The following is a 15,974-nucleotide window of genomic DNA, read 5'->3' on the forward strand; positions in this document are numbered from 1 at the left end:
ACACAACATATGCAGGACAAGCTCCACCTACATGACTTGGCCAGCCAAAGAAGAGAACACAATGCTATTTGGGGATGTGTGTTTACCAGATTGGAGGTGGTCCCTCTTTGTTCTTCCAAAAGTGATGAAGAAGTCTGGTCAAGTGGTGGGTGCCAGAGAGCAAAACTGGGATAGCACCCCTTAAGCCTTTTAGAGCTGCTACAGGAAACCTTTCTTCTTCCCCTTTGACTGCAATTCTTCTGTGAAACTGCTTTTATGACTTCACCTTCACAAATGCAGGTTTATAGGTCTGGCACATCTGCTAATGAGGGTATGTCCCACCCCAGACTAACAACAGTGAACTTCCCAGCACTAGGAAGCCATTCCGCATGATTTATAACGTGCCACTGAACTTCCATCTCCAACTTCATGGCGTGAGCAAACAGACAGAGATTCTCCTTCTGTTATGAAATGTTACTGGCAGCCACTCTACTTTCTCCCTCCACTATGGCAATTGCCAGATTTCGTAAGTACTGAGAGAATTGTTGTTACTTTTGATTATGACTCTTGTCTTACAGGTCTTCTCTCTTGCATGCAAGTTCTACTGATGGAAATTTGGAAATAATAAGGAACCTAAGAGTGATGTTAGGTAAACCCACATAATCTTATAAATAAGTAGTACTTTGTAAGAGGCTTTGCACTAACGTGTTTTTCTAAGATGACATTTGCACACACATTCCTACCAAAGAGGGGTTTTTGATGAAATGTTGAGCAAGCTTAGATTGATCATTTAGAAGTCGTGGCTCTTTGCATGGAATTTACTTTGTTGCAAGAGCCATCAAATCCAAAAGGGACACTACAACACAATAATCAGTGGCAATCTTTTTACCCAGCACAGAACCACCACTTAATTTCCTTAATGAAGGACTAGCTAGGAAGGGGTCTCCATTTGAACAGAAAAGAAAATTTGGTTGAACTAAGCCACTAATGTCAGAACAAAAAGGAAACCAGAAAATTATTTTGTGGTCCTTGATGACAAGTTATCCTAAAAGAAGAAGTCCCTGAGGTAAGCATATGAAAGGGCATCTAAATGAAATTGGCTGTTTGAACAGAAAATTATAAAGGTTCCTCCTTCTAAGATGGTGCAAGCCACTTGCTGAATGATTACTGCAGCTATTGGTTCATTGTGAATGTACAGTAGATGCATTTATTGTCACTGTATAAATTACCCTTGTTGTTGTCACTGAAATTTATACAACAGGGGTTGTGATAGCCTGACATAGCTAATTAAGAACAAATCATGAAAGCGTACTTTTTAATGATCACTTCTGCATTGATACCTTTTCAAGACAAACAAGTAGTGGACAGATTTGTTACCAACGAAAAGTATTCTATTTTGTTTAATTCTGACTTCTCTGGCTCTGTAAGAAATTTACAGAGTTTAAAAGTGAAGAAGTTAAGTAATTTCTTATACTCTCAGACAAGGTCTCAAGTGATAAACGCCATTTTCTAGGAGTAAGGATAAATTAATATGCATCCCTATGCCACGCAGTGACAAAAGGAATCAGTATTATAGGGAGCAGAACAGACCTGCAATCCAGGAGGAGGCACAGGATAAGAAGAAACGGCCCCAAGCTGTGTCAAGTCAGGTTCAGGCTGGATATCAGGAAGAATGTCTTCACTGAAGGGGCTGTCAGGCATTGGAAGGGGCTGCCCAGGGAGGTGGGGGAATCCTCGTCCCTGCAGATGTCCAAGGAATGACTGGATATGGCACTCAGTGCTCTGGGCTAGTTGATTAAGGTGGGGATCAACCATAGGTTGGACTTGATGGTCTTGATGGTCTTTTCCAAACAAAATTATTCTGTAATTATGACTGTTTTCCATATCTTCAGAAGTTTTTTAACAGGCAGGAACTGATCCCAGGAGGTTCCACCTGGACATTAGGCAGAACTTCTTCAGTGACTGAGCACTGAACAGATTGTCCAGAGAGGGTGTGGAGTCTCCTCACTGAGGATATTCCAGACCTCTCTGGACACAATCCTGTGCCCTGTGCTCTGGGCTTGCCCTGCTTGAGGTGAGGCTTGGACCCTATGAACCACTGTGGCTCCTTCCAGCCTGAGCCATTCTGTGATTCTCTGATTCCAAGGATAATAAAGAAGTTTGAAGAAAATTAAACAGCATTGTTTTCATAGTAAGGACAGTTAAGTCAGTGTTTTTAATTGCTACTTCTCACAGCAAAAATACTCCTTCCCAGAAATTTCCAAACCAAATGCATTTTACATGAACAAACAGTAAACCCAAATTTGAGACTACTTAGATTACAGTAGTAACTCCAAAGAAACTAAGGGATGTGAAAGTGGGAAATCTGTGTTTTTACAATCCATCTCAAATAGTTTTTGTCTGTAGAAGAAATGTAGTCTCTTTTTTCTCCTTGCATGGTTAAGGGGGAGAAATAACTCCCCTAGAGGTCAGAATCTCTCTTGGACACACAACATTAAATGCAGAGATAATGTTCCAATGCCTCAATTCCCTCAGTCTTTTAAAGAAAGTTTTTTGGTGAGCTACAACTTTGCCAACATGATGTCAGGTGAATGTATTTTGAAAGATGATTGAATATGCTCACCGTGCTGGAGAACAGTCTTCTATCATGTTAGTTTTATGTCTCTCACACAAAAAATTCTTCCTCATATCAAGTCTGAATCTATTAGATCATAACCATAACCTCTTGTCCTATTGCAACAGGCCCTGCTAAGATCTTTGTCTTTCTTATAACCAGCCTTTAAAAGTACTGAAACACTGCAAAAAGGTCTCTCCAGAGCCTTCTCTTCAGGCTGAACAACCCTAAATCTCCCACCCTGTCTTCACAAGAGAGGTGTTCTGTACCTCTGATCATTTTTGTGGCCTCCCTCTGGACCTGCTCCAACAGTTCCATGTCATCTAACACACTTTCAATACCATAAAGACTAAAAAAAAGGCTTGGATATCATTTTAAGAAAATATGACTGAACATTCCTATGACTAAGAGATTGTAAAAAGTGCATGTGAATCTCTGCTCAAATGTCTGACTAAGACAGCAGCCTAGTATGGGACGAGCAAAGAAAACATTATTTGTTTCAAAGGAGTATGGTTGTTGTGTATTTTAAAATAAACAAACCCAAAACAAACAAAAAAACTGTCCAGCATCCAGGCTACTCTGCTTCACTTCAGTTAAACTACGACGTTCTTGTCCTGTGCAGTGTACAGCATTGAAGAAAAAAACTCCTTAGCAAAAGATTTTGCACCCAGAGATACAAATTACAAAATAGAGCAGAAAAGCCAACATCTGGTTCATTCAAAAAGTGCAACAACTACATCTGGAGCATCTACCAATGCTTCCTCCCAGACTTCAAATATTTTCATCCTACTATTCTTAGTCTTCCCTGCCACCAGGACCACTGGTGACAATTTATGTCATGGTTGTGCTTCACCTTTAAGTGTTCACATCAGTCTACGCAAGTACCAAAAAATCAATGTATCAATAATCTCTTCAAGCTGCTGCCTTTTTTTTTGGAGATATGTAGAACTTTTCTCAGATTCTAGCACTGCACTTTATTAGAACAAGTAGATTTTCTTCATGAGCTGCCCTGTAAAGCTGGAAGTGCAGTACTGAAGGTGTCAGGTTTACTGGCTCAGCTGGTTGCTGTCCACAGGGAGGACAGGCCAGGAGCACATGATACCCAAGAAAATGATTAGAACTACCTGCATGCTGAAGGAAGTGGAGGACAGAGAAGATGGATGGCATGGAAGGTTTCTGACCCTTCCCTCAGGCCTCTCCCATATGAGAAGTGGGGTGAGCCCTTCCTCTGGGCAGCTGCAGTAAGGGTGCAATGGGAAGCATGAGCTGAAAACTCAACAAATAAAGGAATCCTGGGAGAAAAATCATGACAAAAACTAATGCTAATGCTTTACACTGACAGAGTGAGTACAGAGCTCTGAAGTGTATTTGACTGTTGTGGTAACTCCACCATTGGATATCATAGGTAGGGCTTCACAATAATTACACGTCTTTGCAGCTCACCTGATAATTAAGCTCAATCAGGTCCCTGAGTATTTACCATATAACTGCTGTGTGGTTTAGAAGATGAGATAGTTGTGTAATTTGCTGCTATTTTCCAGGGCTAAACCCTACTATTACATGGTGCAGTTCTTACCACAAATCATCACCAGTATGGTCTACATAGATCTTGGTTCTCAGCTAAAAATTCCATAGGCCTGAAGACCTGAGCAACACAGCAATAGATACTTCTAAAAATGCTGTTAATGCCCAATGTACATCTATATTTTAAAGTAAATATCCATGAATGTTGCATTCCCCTTTTAGGCATGCTTTCAATGAATTTCACTCAGATAATTTGATGGCAAAAGCATTTTTGCTGAAATGGCAAATTTGAAGCTGGAATTACACATTATTTAGGAAAAGAAATATTTGGAGAGTATGTGAGTAAGAATTCATACCTGAGTGCTAGCCACGGTGTTCATAAATCTTGAAGACATGGCTTCTAGAGCATGTAGATATGGACTGAAAACTGGATTAATCAAACAGCCTTTACCTTGTGAGTGAAGACTCTGAACTGCAACTACTGGAGAAAATCTTCTTTTCTGCTAGTGCAAGATTCAAGGTGTGATACAGTACTTCTGATAACACTGGATTACAATTAGGCCACTGAAACCAAAAAATATCAACTTCCTTCACTACATATCACTTATAACTAGGGAAGGAATCCCTGCAATGAGTCTACTAAAATGATAGAAAACATCCATCTAAACTTTTTTTTTTTTTTTAATAAGCCAATGTATTTTGGTCTAAAAAGACACCATTTTTTCTTGGAACCATTTAAAAATATCTGCCTACCAGAAATGAAAACAAGAACAAAATTGAAGTGTAGAGAAAAAAAGGCCATGGAAATAGGTCTACTATACAGGCTTAGCTTAAAATATTAGAATATTACAGAAATATTATGTTAACGAAATGGTAGCAAGCAGAAAACATGCTATAATTTTGTAACCAGTCAGCTCTAGACCTGAAAGTCCAAATGGCCTTTCTGCTAGTTATTAGAGAAAATTTCTGGGGGTGTGAAACAAGCCCTTCAAACATTGGCTTGTCCAAGTCCAAGCAAAATTGCTTTCAGTATATGGCAGTGTTTCTTTTAGCCTAGAGATAGTATATTGAAGCAAAAATCTTGGAAATTTCAGTTTATTTTTTGTTTATGCACCTACTGCTCAACACAGAATCCAGTGAAGAGATATAAATATGATTTAGGAGTTGGAGCATTTGACCTGTGAGGAGAAGCTAACAGAGCTGGGATCATTTAGCCTCAAGAACAGAAAGCTCAGGGGGATCTCACCAATGTGTACACCTCCTAGTAAAGGGGAAGTAAAGAAGATGGAGCCAGAAGATGGAGCCAGACTTGGTGGTGCCCTTTGATGGGACAAGAGGGAATTCCACTGAAATATAAGAAATTTCATTTGTCTGTGGCAATGTCACAGTATGACATCCCAATTTTTCAGCTAAGGATGGAAAGGCTAGAAAAGGGTTATGACTGAGTCACTGTCTCTGGATTTAAAGGTGACAGGAATGTCTGTCTGAGATGCAGCATCTAAGGTGTAGGCTGTGTAGTCTTCAAATAGAAAAGCCAGTTGGGGAGAGTTTAAAAATAATTTGTATGCTATTTTGGAATTTGCTTTGTAAATAATACAAAGTGGAGCTAGAAAGAACTCTACATAGCACTCTAGCCTGAAAATTTAAAGAACGGGAATGCATACTCAGAAATCCTCCCTTCTCCCCTTATATCCACTTCTGAACTATGAACTGATCAGTGTGTGTGGTGACTCTGCTGTAAAAGTTTGTAAAAAAATTAACTCCTGAGCAAGAGATCTCAGCTTCAGGGTCCTCGGAGAACAGTGTTGGTGTCATGCAGCCAGAGATATTTTTTTCCATGTTCATTCAGGGAAAACTTTAAAGGACTTACATAAGCTAGGTGTCTCCAAACAATTTTTAAAAAGTTTGGGTGTTTTTCTCCCACCAGCTCAGTGCTGAACTTCTCTGAAAAGAGATAAATATGGACTAAGAAGCACGGGACACTCTTTTGACCTCATTATATACATTCATTTTGAGGTTCTCCTAGGGTTACAACTGCAATCTGGATTCAGAGATCACTTTTCCAACACAGCCCAACCACTTTACACACCTGTGTACCTGCATACTTATCATCCTGTCATCAGAACACCAATTACAGAAACTCTTGGTGTCATAAAATAATTTAATAACTTAGATTGGAAGGCAACTTTAAAGATCATTTGTTTAAAGCTTGAAAATTACACTGGGTCTTGCATTGCTGTATCTTGCTTTCTCAAAGATACCTATTTATCAGCACAGCAGCTATGAACTGTGTTATGCTTGGTGAAATGTCTTTTTTAAACGTTAGAAAATTAGTTATGAGGATTTTTATGACAAAATTCTCAGTCATTTGTTATGCAATATTACTGATAAGTTCATGTTGATGGCATTTGTCAGCTGTATTTTTGTCTCCTTAGCAATGTGCTTTTATTAAAAAAAAAAAAAAAATTAAGTAACGAAATACACCAAGTTACCTGTATGGAGGAAATACTGAGATAGAATCACCTGAAGAACAATTATTACCATCCCTCTTTTCTCCACACTGGAGATAATGATTTTATCATCCTTTATTCCCCCTCTCACTACAACCAGTGTTTCCCTTTGTGCATCTAGTCAAACACAGAACAAGTGTGCTTGGTTCAGATTTACCTTCCAACATTTTTGTTTTCCATGTCTATCAAGTCAGTCTGAAAAAAATCCAGTCTCATGACAATCCACATGCTTCTTATGCCATTAGGTGATCCCAGCTATGACTGCCCTACTGCTCTAATAAGGTATCTGTATCCCATTGTGAAAAACTCCATGGCTTGGGTAAACCCTTGGCTTTAATACAATATCAAAATTTGTTGAAATTTCAATATAACTAACTTTTCACCATTTTAAACATTCTCTATATTTTGCTTCAAAAAAGGATGGAGAGAACTTTGGCATCTGACCCCAGCCAGGTCCCATTCCTTGGAGCAAGGGCACGCCCTCACACTGCCAGAGCTCCAGTGTCCCTTGCCTATTGTTAAACTCTGCCTGTGGGGTGATGAAAGTCAGAGTTAGAAAAGATCCACAAAAATATATTTGTGACAGATTTTTCTAACTTATGTATTAGATCCACACTTCCCTGCACCTGATGCTGCACTAGATTCCCAACGAGGAAATAGGGAGATCTGTTGTCCAAACCCAAAATGTTGTTTTGGGGGAGAGGGTTTTTTTCTTTGCTGTATCTCTTAATGTGATTTTCACTTTTAATTTTTTTCTTTAATTTATGTACATCCAGTTAGAAACTTCCAGCAACATACATGGTGCTGAGAGCTTTTTCCAAAGTCATCTCTATCGCCAATGTCTTGGAATAATACTAGAAAAATAGACACTTTTTTTTCTGTACATATGTGTCTAGGTATTTAGGTATGTACAGAACTGGCTTACTGGGAAATTTTTCCTTTACAACCACATAAATCTTTTTCATTAAAATCAGAGGGTTTTTATGCCTAGGACTACCTGTGCTTGCACCAGACCTGGTGCAGCCAGAAGAAAACCCTGCCAAGACCACAAACTAACCCAGCTCTCCAGGGATTCCTAGTTTGCCATAAGGAGTGGCTTAAGAAAGCAGTTTTTTGAAGTGAAGTTATAAGCCCCTGTGGGCCTCCTGCTCATTTTATGAAGGAAAAATTCATGCTACCTCTTTACCATATAATCCAACACCCATGGACAAGAGGAAATGCTTTGAGAAATTTACAGAAACTTCTCTGGGAAAATTTCAGAATCTTGTACACCTTGCTTGTGCTGCTGCATGTCCACTAAAGAAAAAGACAACTCTCTTATATTTTTTCCTGAAGAGATCATTCTAGGAACAAAATATAACAGTACACACTGAAAATACAACATTCATAAAACCCTGAGCAAATATTTGTGCTAATGAAGTTTAAGGAGTTGGCAGTTCTGAAAACTGTAGTCCTCTATTTATTGACAGCCTAATTTCAACGCAGACAGCTGGAGTGGAAGCTTCCCTACAACTGGCCTGCCAATGCTTTCAACCCTGACCCAAAGAGACCCTCTCCAGAAGAAATAAATAATTAATTCATTATGCTTGTTCGGCCCTGGATTTATTTCAAGCAAGGGCTGCCAATTCCACAGAATCTGTACCCAGTGACTTTATAATGCAGACCACAGTCAGCTGGAATGTGAACTGAGACCACCTAAGTCATTCCATTAAAACAACACCCTGGAGTAGAAATAGAGGGCTGGGAGCAAAAGGCCAGAGCTGTTATCCACTTCAGCTTATTTTTGTAATTGGAAGGTGGTTGCAAAGGAAAGGAAAGCAAGTTGAGTCAAACCTAATAGCCTTGAATATTACATAATAAAAATCAGGAGGGAAAGTCAGAGAGCACTAGAAGATGGTTTGGACCTCTATATACTTGCATGACCTACTCTTCTAAACACAAATGTTCCCTGTCCTTTCTAAGGAATGAAGTGCTCTTGATGTAGGAATTCACTAGCTGTAGGCATGTTGAGTCTGATGCAGTATTCATTAGTAATGAGATGTATTTCCATTGACTGAGACAGTGACTTATCAGCTCTTTTTTTTTTTTTTTTAGGCCAGCTCTCAGAAATGGATGTGTCAGTATTCCAGGATCTAACTTCTGTGTTCAACTTAAGGAGTAAACTTTTCAGAAATTACTAAGCACTCTCCTTCTGAAAATTAGTCCATTTAATGCCAGACTGTGGCCAACCAGACCGGCAGGCACACCTGTCTCTGCTGGAAACCAGAAATCCAAATGGCTCCAATCTGAAGCCCCACTGCGTTTTTTTATCTTGAAACTGTTGACAAAACTGTTCAGTAATACTAGAGACTGTGACAAAATGTCTGCATTAGACAAAGTGCATCTGCATCAGTCTCCAATATAGTATGCATAGAAAACAGACTTTTCCTCTGCTAAGGATAAAGAGTTTCCTCACATCATGCCCACGCAGTCTAACTTAGGAACACACCTGCTGCTCCAGAATGTCAGCCGAGAACACAGCTCTTGCATGAGACTCATTCCTCCTGGAGTCAGAAGTTCATTTCACTACTGACATTTGTGAAGCACAGGTGTCCTAGGGTGACTGTTATCCCCATTCGTGTGTGTGTAATTTACGCTGGATATTATGTTCTGTGCCTTTAAGACTGGTGGAGTGAAGGTTTTGTTTTGGCCTCTTATCAGCCACTCGGCGGGACATCCAGATAGCACCAGTGCATGTTGCTGTTTTTTTGCTTCTTGCCCTTGCTTTTTGCTTTTTGCTCTTGCTTCTGCTTCACTTCTGCTTTGCTTGCTCTTGCTTCCCCCCCACCCCCCCCATTAGTTAATTTAGCTAAACAGTCCAAATTCCTTTCTGGACTGTTCCCCCCACCCCGCTGGACCTGCTGACTGCTCCGGACTGGGATTTGGAACACGGAGAGAGAGTTTACACCTTGTGACTGCAGCAGCTGCCTCAGCGCCGGAGGGACTGATAACAGAGCAAACCCCCAGGAGAGACTTTTCTGAATTTTCTGAATTTGTCATCTTTTTCAGAGCAGTGGAAGAGTGGTGTCATCCGGTATTGTTCATTGTGTGTGCTGGGGGGGTGCTGTGCTTGTCAAATAAACAGGTTCTTTCCACTTCTCTCCGAGGAATTCTTCCCAAACCAGTTGGGGGAGGGGCCGTGTGGGTTTGTTTCTTGGAGAAGCCCTTTTCGGGGATTCTCTCCCAAATTTGCCCTAAACCAGGACAACAGGCTTGTTTCATGATCTGACTAACAGCAGAAATAATGTGAGTGGTACAAAATGTGAGCTATTTGCAAAAGAATTTTTATACCATTTGTGAAATCTGTTGCTTTTAAAATACATAATTCATCATGTAATAGCTCATTGCAATCTATTACACATAACTAAATCAACACCCTTCAGTAGAATAGCATGTGTAGAAAAAATCAAAGAAACTAAAAAAAAAAACCCCTCAGTAGTTATGTGTTTAATTCCGCTAAAATGAACATAAAGATGCATTGATTACAGCAGTGTTGGAATAATCCCATAACTGTTTTTGTTTGCTCAGAAATGTACAGTTCAGATGTGATTCTTAAAAAAAATTTAAAAATGACAATTTCAATTTTGAATTTTTTAGTTCACTTCTATAATTCCTTTATTTAGAACTGATTAGGAGCATAACAGAGGCCCTAATACTCTGCATCACAAGCTACTACTACAGACCAAACATGGTTCCATTCATTTTTCATCCTGTGATTTTATTTCATAGAAAGACAGCTCTGCTTATCTTTGATCAACAAACCACACTGATGTCACATCAAATTATCATTATGGAGTAAAAGTAAGTATGCTTCTAAAAGTTTGCCTTACAGGACCTAAACTGTAAAAGGGTAATTGAAATTTATTTCTATAATTCAAAAAGGGATTTATCAACACTCCAGTGCATCATTTTTAACAACACATTTCCAGCCCTCTTATTCAGACATCCAGACATAGTTGACAAGTCTGCTACTTGTTTCTTCTACCTCTTCTCAGCACAGAGCTGAAGCTTTGATACTGAATCTGCTTCCTCTTGCCTTACCTCACATCTATACCAACTCAATGTCTCAGGAAAGCAGAAGAACTGTAGAGCATGTTGCAGAAAATGGTGCACTTATATTGCAAACAAGACCATAACACCAGAAATGCAATTTTTAGGCAGCACAGCATGTTGTAAGGAAGAATTACCAGCAGCAAACACAGAGAGAGGGCCAAAGCAGTAGGTCTGTTTGTTCCCTGTCACTGGACAGAAATTATTACTGCATCTTTTACCTCAGGGAGAAAAACTGAACTTTTTGTTTCACCAAGTGCAACAGAGGTAATTGTTCTTAATAGAGGCTTAGTAGCAGCCCACCTACATGAAACAGAACTTTATGTCAATTAGTCTATTTGGACAGAGGGAAAGACAGCCACAGAATTATTTTTCAGCTACATTTACTTTGAAACATATTTGATGGTTTTACTAAACAAGCCCTACTTTAAATATTCAGATATCTCTCTTGTGCTTCATATTTTGTGTTTTTCCTTCGCTACATCTTCAAACACATAATACCATGTAATCTTCAAGCAAGCAAACACCCACTATTTCTCATGGCTCTCTGACAGAAATCTGCATCTCCTGCTGGCCCCCAGGTTTGCTGACCTGTTGCAGCCATGGATTGCCCATGCCAAGGCTGGACCAGTGGATGCAGCAGGATTAGAATGGGGGGGACTGTATGGACAATGGAATCATGAAAGAAGCATGTGTGAGAGTGCACACAAACCAAGCTCTCCTTCTCTTGCCCCTGGGAACAAGAGGCCACCAAATGCAGGGAGTAGGAGCCAGGATGAGACAAACAGGATGTGGCAGTTCTTGAGACAAGAGGCTGCAGGCCTGAAGGGCTCCTCTTAGAGTGCCTGCATGCATTCAAGGTAGACAAGGAGAGGGTGTGTAAGAAAGATCCACTCATGGCTACAAAGCAGACAAGCCCCACCAGGCTTGGGAAATCCCCCTGAGTTGGAAGCAGTGCAAGGAAGTATCACGTGTGCCTGCCCTGCTTTTCCTCTTCCCTAGGTACTTAAGGCTATTACTGGAGACAGCTATTACAGCGAGACAGGCACATGTACACTGATCAAGTACCACTGTTCTCGTTATCTAAGAAGAGTCCCTCTGGCATGTTCCCTGTGGCCTACATATTCTGTTTTTTTCCCCATTATTAACAGATTACACCTTCCCAGACTTTCCCCGGATAATGTAGAAATTATTTTACTCATAAGGCACATGAGACATTTCTTAAGTGCTATTCTTTTTAGCTTTTCTGCTGCTAATTCCACAGACATAAACTAGCACTCACACACTTGCATATTTGAATCCCATTCACTCTCACCCAACAGCTTTCTAATTGATAACAAACCAGTTTTCTAGATCATTAAGGTTGAACAAACCTCATAATACAGAATGCAAAGTCAGATACATGTATTCGAAAATACCAGCTAATACTTTTTTATAAAGGCTAATTTGCAAGGGTTTAAACTACATTTAAACCAATTTTTACCATTTAAAATAAAATTTGGGGGGCAATGGAGTTTTATTTCATAATTTAAAAGGCAAATTTCTTTTCAATTACCTAGTGGGGGTTTAATTGCCACTGAAACAAATGTGTCCTGCTCCTTGCTGCCTTAGTAGACCTATAATAGGATTTCAGTGGTTTCTTTTTCAAGTGGAAGTAAGCTTATGTTCCCAGCTCATGACATGAAGTTGCAGTACAGAATTCACATCAAATTCAGGGGCAAAAGGATGCATCAGCACTATTAACTTTAGGCACCTAACCAGTGTCCCCGGGACCTTCTGGAGATGTGCAGAACTCAAGTGCTCTGAATCACAACTTCATTAGAGTTTATACTCATTGCTATTAATGACTTGAGCATGAATGTTAAAGCTCCAGCGAACCTCTTTCCTCATATCCACAGGGGAGGATGGCTTTGTGCTTTAAAACTAAAAGACTTTTGGGTTTTGTTTATTATAGGTTCATTCATGTGGATATTTTTGCAGTTTGCTTGGCAAAATGAAGCATCAACAACTTCATTTAAAGACTACAAAAATAATTTTTTAATCTGCATATATTTTAACCTTTTTCTCCCCAACATCACAAAAAAATGTACATGTATTCATCCCAAATTACTGTTTCTCTGAGAAAGTTTTCTGATTTCTCAGTGAATTCGCTTATCAATCCAGGTTATATAAACATGATTTTTCAACTAATGAACAGTTTGTCTGTGGGATCTTGCCCAACACAGTTAGTGAAGGCTGGGAATCTAGTGGGCTAGGAATCAGGAGACAGCATTCTCTCTCTAGGAGCACACTGAATACCATGCTTCCTTGCCTGTAAAGTAGGGATACACATCTTTTGTCTGGCTGAATAGAGAGTCTCAACCTCTCAGTCTCTCTCTCTCTCTCTCTGCATAGCAGTTGACACAATAGACCCAGACCTAAAAGCTCTTGCAATACAAATTAATGCTACTTTTCTGCAAGCCCTTCACCAGTGCTACCTAAATATACTTTTTGGCCACAGTACCATCCACAAAACAAATGCACTGTGTTAGAGATTTTCACCACCCTTGCTGCAATTACCACAGTGATGCAACTTTTTTTTAGACCTTGGTGGTATAAAAAGAAAATAGCATCATCTTGTTCAATGTCACCTCCTCTGTTAAAATATTCATCACCTAAGTGATAGTTATGTGCTTTTTCAAAGTGTAAAATGCACAAAGCTTTGCTACTAGCAGACTATGTTCTTACTACGTTTAAACCCATGTAAAACAGGCATAATTATCAAGCATGAATGGCCAAAAGTGAAAAAAAATCAAGAAAATATAAGTTTTAATTCAAGCTATGCACAGAACTTGTTAAAAAGAAAATTAAGTATATCTCATAACTGAAAAATGCAGGCCTAAGCATGTGAGCTTCTCAAGTAGCTGTTACTTTAAAATAAAATGCAGTCATAGTTATAAAAGAAAATAATGGAGTGATATTTATTGTTATTACCTGTTACTATAGGTACCATTTGTGGTTATTATTTAAATGCCATTTGTTTTTATTGTTGTTTATAGGGAAATTACGCTCGTGCAACTGTGCAAGAGTTATTGTGGAAGTGTGTGGGCATCAGTATGGAATAAGCATTCCACTGACCATGAGATGACAAACAGGCCCTAAACCAAAGTTATTTTCTGACTCCTGAATCATGCTCCATGATAGAAAGCCACAATGAAGTTTCTTTATGGATATAAACCATACAATTCTACATAAGAAATCTACAGAAATACAACCAGGAAAGTAATTCACTAGATGGGTTTGTGATCATGCTAAAAATTAAGGCAACTTCTGGGGGAAAAAAAAAAAAGGAGTTGATGAGCAAACCTTGGGGGGATGGTATTAGGTAAAATAATTTATTTCAAAAAATGCATTCTGTTACATCCTCCTGTCACCCAATAAGGGAGGTAGAATTTTTCTTATCAGAATGGCCCATCTTTTGGTTTTTGTGTTTATTGTAGAGCCTGTTAAGTGCTCTGCTGCGTCCAATGATGCAGCCATGAAGGGGTGTCATCATAGATGTCCACAAACCTAGACACAGCAAAAATGATTAAATTTATGAGCCGTCTTGCCTTGAAAGGACACTGATTTAATATACTGCCATTTGTGCTCCTGCCAAGAAACCCTGTGCATTTAAAGCCAATGCTCTAAAGAAAGATCCACAGAGTGAAGAATTTTTGGCTTCAAGATATGGTTTTGAGTGTTGCATGAGATCTAATGAAATCCAAATGACTCTGCAAAATTGCCTTGGCTGGCCTCTGCTCAGGCACTTTGCTCTGAATTCCACCATCTGCACTTGCACCAGGGATTCTCTGAGGTGCGGTGGAAAACCCTTGGCTTTGCCTGGATCTATAGGAGTGAGAGAGAGCTCACCACTGGGTAAGAAGATGGAAGGCGAAGAACACTGCTTAGACAAAGTGGGTTCTACAGCTCTTAAAACAGATGTTCAAAGCACCTGCCAATGTCTGTCTGTTACTACACTCTCCTTCTATTCTGACCAGGATTTTCAGGAACAAGAGAAAGTCTTATTTGAAATTAGTTTCATAGAATTCACGGAATGACTAGGTTGGAAGAGACCTTCAAGATCGAGTCCAACCCACACCCCAATGCCTCAACTAAAGATTGCTTTGAGAGCAATCTTTCTGAATCTGCTGTCTCTTGAAACTGGACACAGAACTCTAGGGTTATCTGGGAATTTCATTTATGCTCCCCATGACTTCAGTGATCTAGGGACCTGGCAATGGCCTGGATTTTTGCTTTTCTCTTACTGTGGTAAGTTACAGTTGAGGCTTTTGTGGTTCTACAGTAAGTTTTGAGTTTGTTTTGCTGACAAGCATTTTGTCGCTCGTGGTATTTAGTTGCATCTGGAATACATGTTCTCTGAACCCTTCTGAACTGTGTATCTCCTGCAAATGACTTCAGCTGATGGCCTTGGGGATCTTTTGTAGCCATAAATTGCTGTATTTCTGTTATTTGTTGCCCAGACCCCAATTCAATGAGGGATTCATGCTGCAGAAGTCCCTGGAATTAGGAAAGAATCTAAAAGTATTGCAAGAATAAAGCAATCATCATGTTTTTAATACATTAAAAATCTGTAAATGCCAACTACATCTGTAGCGAAACATAAATAACTAGTTATTTTTAAAAATATTTTTTTTTTCATTTTTATGTTTCATTTGCATGCTTATTTTTCCTCTCAAATTTTCTACTCAGTCAATATTTAGAAATTACATAAGACTGCTATTGTGCTGAAAAAACCTGTAGAGCCTTAATTTGAATAAAATTTTAGGTCTACAGGATTTTTGTTTTATTTCAAAATACCTTCCTCTGAGACCTATTAAGACACTCATTGTTTCAAGGCAAGATATTTAATGTTTGTAAAGCATATTAGATACTTACATGCTTTATATTAAAAAGGCAATGATTGGCTTCACAAAGAACCATACAAATACCTTTTTAATTGAAATCTTTCCATCTCCCCTGCTTTCAAGTCCCCAAAGGTACCAAGATATGAATTTCAATGAGGGCTTTGCAAAACAGTATTTAATTAGTGTTTTTCTGTCAGCCTATCCTCCATCACCAATCTAACCATTCTTGTTTCTACAGAGACACAGAGCAGCAATTTAATATTATACAAAAGGAGGAACATTCTCTCACAGATAAGAGTTTAAAACCTATCAGTACAACCTACTTTTGGTACGGCTGTTCTCCCAACCCATACAAAATGGTGCCTGTTTTTA

General features: G+C 39.2%; 1 protein-coding gene across 3 annotated transcripts in view; it reads right to left on the bottom strand.

The window, feature by feature from the left end:
* The window catches only part of SCUBE1 (signal peptide, CUB domain and EGF like domain containing 1), a 190,841-nt gene that overhangs the window by 106,526 nt on the left and 68,341 nt on the right, over positions 1-15,974 (bottom strand). The gene's annotated exons all lie outside the window — the stretch shown is intronic.

Source organism: Haemorhous mexicanus, chromosome 5, assembly GCF_027477595.1.
Source record: "Haemorhous mexicanus isolate bHaeMex1 chromosome 5, bHaeMex1.pri, whole genome shotgun sequence".
In the NCBI taxonomy this organism is placed as follows: domain Eukaryota; kingdom Metazoa; phylum Chordata; class Aves; order Passeriformes; family Fringillidae; genus Haemorhous; species Haemorhous mexicanus.